The sequence below is a fragment of the Amblyomma mixtum genome, chromosome 3 (genome assembly GCF_055824585.1).
Source record: "Amblyomma mixtum isolate Tamu chromosome 3, ASM5582458v1, whole genome shotgun sequence".
Lineage (NCBI taxonomy): Eukaryota > Metazoa > Arthropoda > Arachnida > Ixodida > Ixodidae > Amblyomma > Amblyomma mixtum.
This window is the reverse complement of record NC_143014.1, coordinates 77525075-77536590: the sequence shown is the minus strand read 5'-3', so window position 1 is coordinate 77536590 and position 11516 is coordinate 77525075. Positions and strand designations below refer to the sequence as shown.

The window sequence follows — 11516 nt, the reverse complement described above, 5'->3', positions numbered from 1 at the left end:
GCAGTATGCGACGTTCAGAGTTCCTTTCTTGTGTGGGGGGATTTTTCAGGAGGGGGCTTAATATGTGACTCAGTATGTGACACTGGCATTCGATTGCGCGAGTTGACGGCGGAAAGGTGATCTGCTTTGTGTGTATCTAGGATTCGGGGTGGTTGCGCTAGCTGCTAGCTTCTTATTGTTACAGTAGTGGTTTACCTACTTCAGTACGCGTGTTTAGGGGACCTGCAAGAGGGCACTCAGCTTCAGCTTTGGGCCATACGTAGTTGCTGCCTGCCACACGCGCATGAACTTCTGAGGCTGTTTACATTAAATATGTATGTCAGGGCATCGAGAGCTAGAAGTGACAAACCATATGCGGTTGGAGGCTGTAACTTGCAGACAGGAACTAACAGGAACTAAAATTCAAGCTGATTATTGCGAATGCAACTCTGTTTTGGTAAGAAAATGTGATTGACACCTCTAAGTATTAATGCTCCTTGAACTATTTGTGCCTGGACCTTCTACATTACAATTTGCCAGGTGTTAAGCTGTATGAATAGAAATTTGCCACTGGGATGTAACATGTTTTTTTTTCTTATTTTTTGTTCTCAGCTTGTACTTCCTGTTTTATAAATTGCAATTGAAGCATCAGTATTCTGATGGGAAGTCTTGCTGCTACATCCTAGTATGTATTTAGCACTTACCTAGTTGGGGCCCATAATAGTAGAGAAATATTGTTCATGAATTTTACTGAGCAGGTCACTCTCCATCTCAGCTACTTGCAGTGGAGCGGAAGTTATGGGCCATTGATTTCCTAAAGTATATGGTTGACTTGCAGGCGTGTGAGGACAGGATTCTGTGGGCCTCATTCGTGTAGCTTTCACTGCAAGAAGTTGTGGATACGGAGTATAATGTTGGATTCCCATACAACAGCCATTACAAAACGGAATTTTCCTACTTATACTATTTCTGTACTTGTTCTGCTGGTACTGCCACATGTGTGATATTGTGTGTTCCATTAGTACGAAAGAATTATTGGTATATATATCTGTACCTAGTGGGAAGTGCACATTAATGGAGGGAAGTTTTTCTCGAGCATTTCTGTGCAGCGGTTATGCCGGCATTGTTCTAATAACTAAACGAAACGCATGCTGGTACGTTAAATTTTTTTCAGAATTCTTAATGGTGTCATGTTTACTCATCACAGTCGTGGTTTTCATATGTGTTCAGCTACGGGAACATGTCACTTTTGAATGTTTTCTGTTTTACATTTTGAAACAGTTGGAACTTGTCAAATTTTATCTACAGTTCAGAGCTAGAAGATAAACTAAATGCGTAGAAAGCAGATGGTTCCCGATGAAGTTCTTAATGTTGTGTAGCCATGTGGAGGTACTTTCTCAAGAGGCTCTTTAATGAATACTAGCAGTAATTGTGGTGTGTCTGGTACCAGCTGAAGTTACCTGTAAATTAAAACGATTGTCCCTTCACTTCGAAGTCCTTTTTGGACATTGAAAATAGTGTCTGCATTTTACTTTGTATCCTAATAGTCTGGCTTGAAAATGAAATCTGGTGAGAGAAGGTATGTTTGCCATCCCAGACATGGCAAACATGCCATAAAGTGAAAATCATCTATTAAACTTTAAATACTGTAGATTTTGACTCAACTGTAATAGATTCATGCTTTGTTCAGCTACTGAATATGTACGCTCACAAGTTCTGTACACTGTCATACTATTGAGGAAACTGTCATATGCACAGCTAGTTACTAATGGGCAATAAATGTAGCTTTATTGCACTTTGCTGTATGTGGACAGTGTCATCAGTGTGAAATAAGCGTGTACATGAGAAAGCACGCAAAAAGCGCCCATGTGCTGTGCGTTGTCAGTGCACGTTAAAGATCCCCAGGTGGTTGAAATTATTCCCGAGCCCTCCACTGCGGCACTTCTTTCTCACTTTCTTCTCTCACTCCCACTTTCCTCCCTTCCCTTACGGCGCGGTTCAGGTGTCTACCGAGATAAGTGAGACAGATACTGTGCCATTTCCTTTCCTCAAAAAACCAATTGAACTAATTGAATTGGAAGCTTGCATATGTGACCAAGCTGTGTTTAATATGCTTTATCTCTATGGCACTGTTATGTTAAGCCTGTGTGGTTGGTTGTATAGTTGGTTGAGTTTGTAAAGTGTTTTATGGAGATTTTTCCAGCTAAATGACTGAAACCACAGCGCGAAACACACAAGTCAGGGCAGTGCCCATTCTGTCTTGTGTTTTCCTTCTTGTCTTCGTTCTTTTTGTGCTGTGGTTTCAGTCGTTTAGATATGCACAAATTAGCCCTGAGAAAAGTGCACCCCAGGTGGTCCAAATTATCCGGAGCCCTTCACTACGGCGTCCCTCATAGCCTGAGTCGCTTTGGGACGTTAAACCCCAATAAACCAAACCAAAAGTCCTTATTCAATATTCCAGCTTTCCTCAAAAAGAAAATTGTGTATGCACTATTGATACCGATTTTCTGTTGGGGCTCGGAATGCTGGGCATAGAAGCTGAGAAAGCTCGGGATTTGTCCTTCAAAAGCTACATCTGTTGTGCTGGGCAGCTTTTGAAGGCATTTTTAAAGATTGTTGATTTGATTGTTGTATCTGTTCTGGTACTGTAGTCAAATAATGGTGGCCAGAGTAAATTATTTAAAATGTTTTGAAATCTGTTGATGGTGGCATTTTTTCAGTGTATGCCGAGATGTGATAGAACTATAGGTGCCCAAGTCATGGGCAGGTGTGTTCACAAGGTTGGTTTATTGGGGTTTAATGTCCCAGAGTGACTCAGGCGAAGAGGGATGCTGTAGTGAAGGGCTCCGGAAGTTTCGACCACCTGGGGTTCTTTAAGTGCACTGACATCGCACAGTACATGGCCTTCTAGAATTTCGCCTCCATCGAAATTCGGCCGCCGCGGATGGGATCGAACCTACGTCTTTTGGGCCAGCAGCTGAGCGCCGTAACCTATGGGCCACCGCAGCGGGGCTGTTCACAAGGGTTGTCTGCTCGATGCTGTTTGGAGTGTAACGAATGGATCGTGATGGTTGTTAAACTCTGGTTTATTTAATTATTGGAGACTTTTTGTTCTGGTTGCTAGCAGCTTGAATGAGAGGTGTGCAGTCAGACAGCTTGTGATCAGTGATAAAGCCATACATTTTTTTTGTGGGCAAAGGAACATTGTTGAAACATGGAGGGAATAGGTAACCTGGAAAAAAAATATATATATGTATGACTTGCATTATACCTAAAATGGCCTATGTTCATGAGCCTGGGTTTTTATGCTTTCATTCTGTGCCAAAGTTTTTCAGCAATTTGTGCACACAAAATTCTGCAAGGTTGCTGAAATGAATTTTTCAAAATGGCTACAGCTTTAACAGAAGCTGGTCACCTACAATATAGATTTTTGCTCCAAGCAGCTTCACAGGAAATTCAGCATTTCAATCTGTTCAAGGTAGCCACGATGAGCCATATTATTTTTTGGCATATTTCATTTGTGTGAGAATGCATGGAAAATGACAGAATGCAGCCAGTACTAAAGGGACTTGAGATTCAACATGATTGCGTGTGCACCTAGCATGCCTTAATATTTCATTGAAGAGGTGAATGGAACATGGTATGTTTTGGCGGATATTGTATCAAGGCGTCAGTAAAACCCATCTCATAACCATCAATTCTTTAGGCACACTGACCAATACTGCAGTCATAATGCATGAACCACTGAATCAGTCATTTAGGTAGTTTAGACTGACATCAAAGAAAGCACAGTGCTTGGTTGCTCAAATTTCACTTCTGTGAAAACTCCAGTTGTTTGCAGGATCAACTATTTGTGAACTTTAACTGATATCATTAAAGTTAGTTTATTGTAGTGATCATGATGCCAGGAGTAGAATCCTCAGTCCTGTAGCAAACCTACTAAATTGTGGCTGTGCCAGTGTACCTCACATGTGAGTGAATTCATGGCATTTTATTTTTTGTGCGAGTTTTAATAGCAGAGAAGATTAGTAAAGAACATATGATGTATTGCCATTCCATATTTTTCTGTCCGTGTTTGAGCTGGAACCTCAGATTAGGATAACTAGCTGAGTTTATCTTTTCAAGCATTGCTGTAGCCTTTTCTTTCTTGGTAAGAAATGCGTTGTGCACAAGACGTACCACAAAACAAACGTTAGGAGATGGGTGCACGCACTCCATGAGAGAAACAGTGCAAGAATACTTAGCTAAGACTGCACCCATATTATCTGTCCTTTGTGCGTTTTTGCGCACTGCTTTTCTCAACATGCAGTTTGCACCAAGCTCAACAAGAAGTTATAGTTATTAAAGCCTTTTAAACACCACATTATGAAGCAAGGTTTCAAAGATGAAAATTCCTGTTGACAAGTCACATATGCTTTCTAAAGTAACTGTGAAAAAAAAAAAAAGCCACATTTACATTGACTAAGAATGTTTGTTTTGAAGTTCTATTTTTGGAACATTACCGTTTCCCATACAGAGAGTGATAATATTGTCTGAAACAGCATTTATGGTCTGTGCAGGGGAATTTTTTCTCTTGCTATTTGAAAGCAGCGTCATTGTTGCCTGCACTATCTTTGGAAATTATTGAGAAAACCAGTATGCTTATGCAATGTTTTTTTCACCATGCTAGTTCTACTGCATTCAGCGCTTCAGAAGCCATGGTAGGACGGGAGAGCATTTCTTGAGCAATGGCTTTTACAGCATGGCTATGTTACGCACGCACCACAGCGACCATGAGCACCATGATCAATTGACAACACTCTGCGCGTGCCTCGCGCTGCCTTCTGTATCTGCAGGTGGGGTGCGTGTTATAGGGGGAAGGTGTGTGCCTACATCCTGCATGCACCCTGACTCTCACTTTGTGTAATCTTGGCAGTTGTAGGGTTGGACGCACGGTCGTGAGACGTCCCAGACGCTTAGAAACTTCTCTCGGGCATGGAACGCAGCGAGGAGGTTAAGAGCACAAAGATGTGCGCCAGGTCTGACTGTGGCCGGTCTGGAGCATGCGTCTAACGTACCGAGCAAGTGCTTGGGATGCTCCCCAAGAATGCACTGCACATAACATCTGCAGATTTGTGCCCACACATTAGATAGAGCGAATGGGACAGCGTTTACGCCATTTGATGTAATGCGGGAGTCTCCAAGATAGCAGTATCACCTCTGAATTTCGCTACTGCCAAATGTCAAGGTTCCAGAAAGAACATTTACATTAAACTAACTGCCATTGTCAACTTTTATTCTGTTTTGTTCATTCCTCTTTTCTTTTTTTTGTTCCTGCAAAACGGCTCCCCAAACACATTGTTGTGTCAGGATCCAAAATGTCCATTTAGCATCATTAATTCAAAGTGTTTAAATGTCTTTTTAGTGGCCTAGAATTGCTATATTTTCTGTATTATGATTGGCCTAAAAGGTATGAGTTAGTACTTCGGTTGGTTGGTAACAACTTTATTAAGGGGTACATTGCGTAGAGGAGAGTGCCATGATTTTGAACCTTCTGAAAGTAATAGGTGAGTTAGTGTGGCTAGCTGTTTAGTCCTTTTGCTGCCATGATAAAAAAAGTTCACTTTATATGTGTATATATATATATTATAAGTGAATATCACATGAGCTAGACCAATCCAGTTTGTTTCTAGCGTTTCTAGCTGTAGCTTATGACATGTGGGATGGTTAGAACTGTTGTTTGTCGTGGCAGTTTGTGTCTTCGCTTTTGCAAGTATTCTCTTGACCACAGTCACAGTGGCACAGGTTTACTATTGAGTGTCAGTTTTAGTGCACTAGCACTTGATGCCTTGCTATCGAAAAGGCTGTCCTGTCTGTGGGTGAAGCCTCCAGCTGCCACCTGCCACGGTTGGAAGGTGGATGCGTTAGCACTAGGTGGGTCACTAGCAAAAATTCTGTTGAATGTCCTGCTCCACCTGCTTGCTGCAACCTGCCACATTTGTCAGGTGGCAAAGTGGAGGGAGGAAATCCCCTGGAGAGGGAAATGCAAGCGGGAGAGGGAAGATGGAGAGGGTGACAGGTGATAGGTTGGGGTATCAAAGTGGAAGGGCCCCCTCCTCCAGTGGGGAGGAGCCCCTTTCCATTTTTGTGTGTCACTAGCGAAAAAGCCGTTAATCGGTTTCACGGCAGCCAAGTGGAAAGGCAGAAACCACGCTTCGCCAGCTGCCGTGTACAGTCGGGGACAAAAGTCTCCGGACCATTTGTTCCTCTAACGAAGCTGATAGCTCTGCTATTAGTCGGCGGCTGGAGACCACACTTGTGGAGGTGAACGTTAAATTTTTGTTCTTTCATCTCCACAAGTGCGGTCTCCAGCCGCTGTCTGATAGTAGAGCTATAAGCTTCGTTTGACGAACACATGGTCCGGAGACTTTTGTCCCCGACTGTACACTGTCTGTAAAACAGTCAAAGTAACCTATGCCAACGTTCCATACATATTGTGCTAGCTCACCTATGTCGCAGTTAGTTTAATGAATGATGTAAATTGAGGGTTAATTTTACGACAACAGCTGTTAAGTCCTGTTCCTGGGTTTCAAGTTGTAGTCGTATGTTGTAGTTGGTGTAACCGATAGGTGCATTGCTGTGAGGACCACTTGGAGGGTGGTTACTGTGGGATGAGGATGGCATGACGCGAGTGGAGGAATGCACAAACGTTGTATGGCTGTAGGAGGAGGAATGTATCGTGAGAGCAGAGGAATCCCCAATGGTTATCTTGGGAGGAGGAGGTTTCTCGCTGCATGTGATATTATGAGGTTTGTCTATTATAAGTCTTGTATTGATACAAATTATGAGGGTGGTTTTGGAACATTGTTTCCTATTGAGTGGGCTAGGCTTGCATCATATTTTCATAATTCCATTATTCTTCATGTGTAGTGTGTTAAGGACAGGAGAGTGGTTTTTATCTTTTTACTTTCTTTATGCAAGTGGATTATTCATGAATTCTGCATTTATAGCATGGGAATGCGCAATTAAATAATAAAGGCTTACAGCTTTAGGAACTAGACCCTATAATGACTGGTAGGGTTAGTCATGCCTAATAAAGCCGCTGCGGTGGTTAGGGCGCTTGGATGCTGCCCCAAAAGATCTGGGTTTGATCCCGGCTACAGCTCTCGAATTTTGATGGAGGCAAATTTCTAGAGGGCCATGTATTGTGCCATGTGCATGTTACCCCAGGTGGTCGAAATTTCCGGAGCCTTTCACTATGGCGTCCCACATAGCCTGAGTCACTGTGGGACCTTAAACACCTTAAACCAAACCATCATGCCTAACAAGTTTGCAGATATTTGCTTTCTTGTGGATATGGTTTTAACATTTGCAGTGTTGGAAACTTGAGGAGGATGTTAGATAATTATTCAATGGTGAAAACTCCTCTTTCTGCTGCAAAGCTTGAGTCAGCTTGCAGGATCTAGATGGCCCTAAACTTGATGATTCGTGCTTCATTTTTTCTGTTGTGCACAATGATAAGTTAAGGTTCAGGAATTGTTATTTGCACATTTGCAGTGTTTTCATGCAATGTGTAACACATGTAAAACTTCTACCTACATTGGCAACTTAATTAAGTTTAAAACCACTCTCCGTCAGCATCCATGTGTGATGAAATTTGTGGCTTGTTGAACCTAATGCAAGAATGTATGCATACTTATCATGTTTCCTGAAGGAACAATATATGAAAATACTGAAGGAAACAAGTTACCATTTGGAAACACTGCCAGCATTTTTTTGCATGAAAAATTTACCGTGTCCCTGATTTCATCCCTCATTTAAACCCCCATGTAGTGCAAGTAGTGTTAACCCTTTATTTATCATGTGTAACTTTCCAAGCTCTTGGTAAATAGAGAAAGTGAACACAAATGAAATTGCCTGGCTTGCCAATCAGACGGCTCTTGGTTGCATTGTTTACTAACATATGATGCCACCACACTGTTTATTACTCAAGCTGTAAGCTATACTCTCACGGTAAAGAACATGAATTGCCTACAAGAGGCTTACGCTTCACTTGCTGGGTTTCACTTTTGTAGCTATCACCTCTTGTCAGAGTTGAGAAAGTAACTGCAAAGAAAAGGCTTATTTGTGTAAGGGAGAGATAATTCTGTCAAAGGTGATGTTGCAGACTGATAATTTTCAGCAGTTCTTTCACTGGGAAACTTAAGTGGCAAGTTTTATTAGGAAATGTGTGGATGGTTGTGATCGTTTTATTTGATAAAGGCGTTCATTATTTTTATGTGGAAGCTGTACAGGAACATTAATTCAGTTTTGGATTTGGCTTTGTAGATGCTAAGGACACCTGTGGTAAAGAGCAGCTTGCTCACGCCGTTAACCTTTCGTGACATTTTTAAATCCCCACACTTACTTTTCGAATTTCTTTCATTGGATTGCCACTTCTGAAATATCTGCGCCTCAGTTGGATGATCTTTTTGCACAAATATCAAGAATGCGACTCAGGCTTGCTTTGAATGAATAAAAAATTTAAATATAGTCGGGCACTGAACTCTGGCACTGAACTCCTGCAGGAGCACTTTGTATGGAAGCCCTTGTGATCATGCCTTTAAAGATTATACTGTAGTTGGACTCCATGGGAGTATTATCCCTGTAGTGCCCCAAAACATTCTTCCTTTTCAGGAAACTAAGCCCCATCAGTCTCCCCTCAGGTTATCACTGCCATGCAGGGAGTGCTTTGATGCAGTGGGGTGATACGATGTTCTGTGGCTTATGTGATGATATGATTAGACGAGTGTTACGTTTTTCTCCAAGTGTCAGAAACGATGAGAGTGCTGAAAGTGAACACCTAGTGTTACGGTAATAGTAACATTGTAAAAACTTTGGTCACATTTTTATTCCGAAAGTAATTATAACTTGGGGCTACATAGTCGTTAGCTTGTAGTGAATTCGTCTGCTGTGGAAGTTTCATAGCTGCAGTCTTCATGGCTAACAACAAGAAAAACACTTTCTGAACACCTCTATAGGATCATGCAACTTGAATATGCATATTATGGAATGAAGTCTGAGTAGCGTAACTATACGGGTCTTGAACAATCTTGAGGCCACCGCGGGCAAGTTTCTGTCAAATCCCAAGGACTGTGGCATAATGGAACTAATTGGCACTATCCAACTTGTTTGCTTTAAAGGGGCTCGAAAGGGGCTCCCAATAAAGGTATTTCTGGGAGGTTGAAGGTCGCTGCTTCATGAATGTTCTCCAGCTAGAATTTCTTAAATGTGTTTTGCAAAAGCTGAGTTATCTGGGGTCAAAATCTGAATTTTTGCGTTTTCGCGCCTTTCCCTGCTCTCCACTCGTCACTTTTTGTACGCTCAAAGTTAGGTGCTCCTCTGCTAAGCTCCACTGCCTATGCGCGCGGGAATTCCCTGGGTAGCAGAGCTTTCTGACCCGCTAGAGTGAAGCTGCTGACTGGCCATGGCCATGGTAGCTGTGTGATGCCTGAAAGAATTGAACCGATGAGCATATCTGAACAGAATTATGCGGGATCGTGTGATGGAGGAGGGTGCGTGCGTGAAAAAGTCTCTGGAAAGGACTCAACTTTCGCTCGCGAATGTGGATTCTCTGCTGTCTGTAAGAGTATTATGTGGCTCAGGTGTTCATGATGAGAGATGAGAATGTATTGAGTGAGTTTATGTACTCTCCTCAGAAGGTGTTTCAGCGTTCCTTTAAAGGGATGTTGAGAAGAACTCCATCCATTTATTGTGCACAGTTAAAATGATTTTTCTGGCTCTTTCTGCCAACATTGACATTTGTCCGGCAGCAAAAAAAATGCATTTGTTGGCGAGAAAATTGGATTTAAAAGTCTTTCCGCTAGTGTGTTCATGTCCTTACCAAGAAGGGTGGGTTGCCATGGTTTCAGAGTGAATGGCAGTGTAGCGTAGCCTCTGGGATCTGCACCCAAAAATCACACGCATTTTACTAATGAAGTTGGCCGATGATGGCAACACCTGTATTTTGTTTTTTGTTTGTTTTTTTGCCTTTTCTAGCTAATCAAAGCTGCGTTTTTGATGAGAATGGTCTGTGATCAGAACGCGGTAGCCTATCGGTATGGGCCAACCTCTATTTATCTTCACTGTCCCTTTAACACGGCATTGCTATGTTCTTGACATGCCAGGTGACATAAGTTCGAATGCTTAAGACCATTGGAGGATTTGATAATCCTGCATATTGTATTGACATGAACAAAAACTAGTTTCGCTAATATTGTGTGTCACTTGGTTGCTTATTTAGTTGTGTATCTGCTAATCTTTGTTGGAATAAGTAGACTAGCAGATGTGAGTACGTTAAAACTGTGAAACAAGCTGCTGTCATCACAGATGCACGCCATACATATAGAGGTGCATGCTGCTGGCTAGCAGACAATGCGAAGAATGATTTGCACTTAATGTTGGCTCGTCACTCTTGATCGGGTTGGGCCTCTGCACTGTCTTGCGGCCATGGCCAGTACCAGTGAGAGTGAGGCTACTGTATGAAACAGTGACTGGACATGGTTGGCTTGTTGTTGTTGGCAGTGGTACAAGTTGAGGGAAAAAGAGGGAAAAACTTTGATTTGAAGGAAGCTGCTGAAGCTAAAAAGCTGGACCGAGGTTGATAAGTAGATATAGTCTAGGTATAGTTATTAAATCTGAGATCTTGGAAGACTATAGACATTGAATTTTAGTTGCATGTTTTCTTCTCTGTAATGATGCGCAAGACATTAGAATACATAGGTCATCTTGCGGCATTCACGAACGACCTCCGAAGAATTTATTATTGAATTTCTTCTTTTGTGTTGTATTGGTTTCGGTTTCATCAATCGAACTATGACTGTGACATGTAAAAAGTGTTTAGGTCACGTAGAGCATGAAAAAAAAAACACCACTTTAATTGCTGATACGTAGTTTTAATTCGATACAACCACTCGACTCGACTGCTCCAAGAGCTGAAATGACAACAAACCTCTGAGCGGATTGCAGTTTATTTTTAATTCCTCATCGTTCGGTTGATGAAACTGAAACAGCATCAGAGAAGGAATTAAATTGTAAATTATTTAGCGGTCGTAGGTGATACAATTTGGTGTCTATACTCCTCTAAAAGTGATTTAAACTGCCAATGTGCGTGCCTAACAGAAAGTTTTTGGTTTTGTGTTCTTTTCGAACTGCTTTCTTTTGGCTGATTGAATTAGAAGTCTTGGCATTATGTTACTCACAGAGGCAGTGGCAGAAAGCTAGCCTGTCCAGGCCGGTGCATTAGAAAAAAAATGTTTTTAGAGTTCCACAAAAACAAAAGGTTTAACATTTTTTCTCACCATTCTTCATTATTTGTTCTGGTTCCTTCTGCATAACATGGCGTGACTAGCAGTGAATATGTTGCTGAGGCTTTTGCCAGGTTTTTTTTACCATCCTTCTTTATTTTAGCACTCCTGTCCTTAGTGCATTCTTTCTGTGCTCTGGATTTGTGATCAAACCTTGCAGGACTGGCATATCTTCTTAGCTGAGCTCATTGACATCTGTGGTGTTTAAAGCAC

General features: G+C 41.8%; 1 protein-coding gene across 4 annotated transcripts in view; it reads left to right on the top strand.

The window, feature by feature from the left end:
* The window catches only part of kis (chromodomain helicase DNA binding protein kismet), a 128306-nt gene that overhangs the window by 1930 nt on the left and 114860 nt on the right, over nucleotides 1–11516 (top strand). The window lies entirely within an intron of this gene.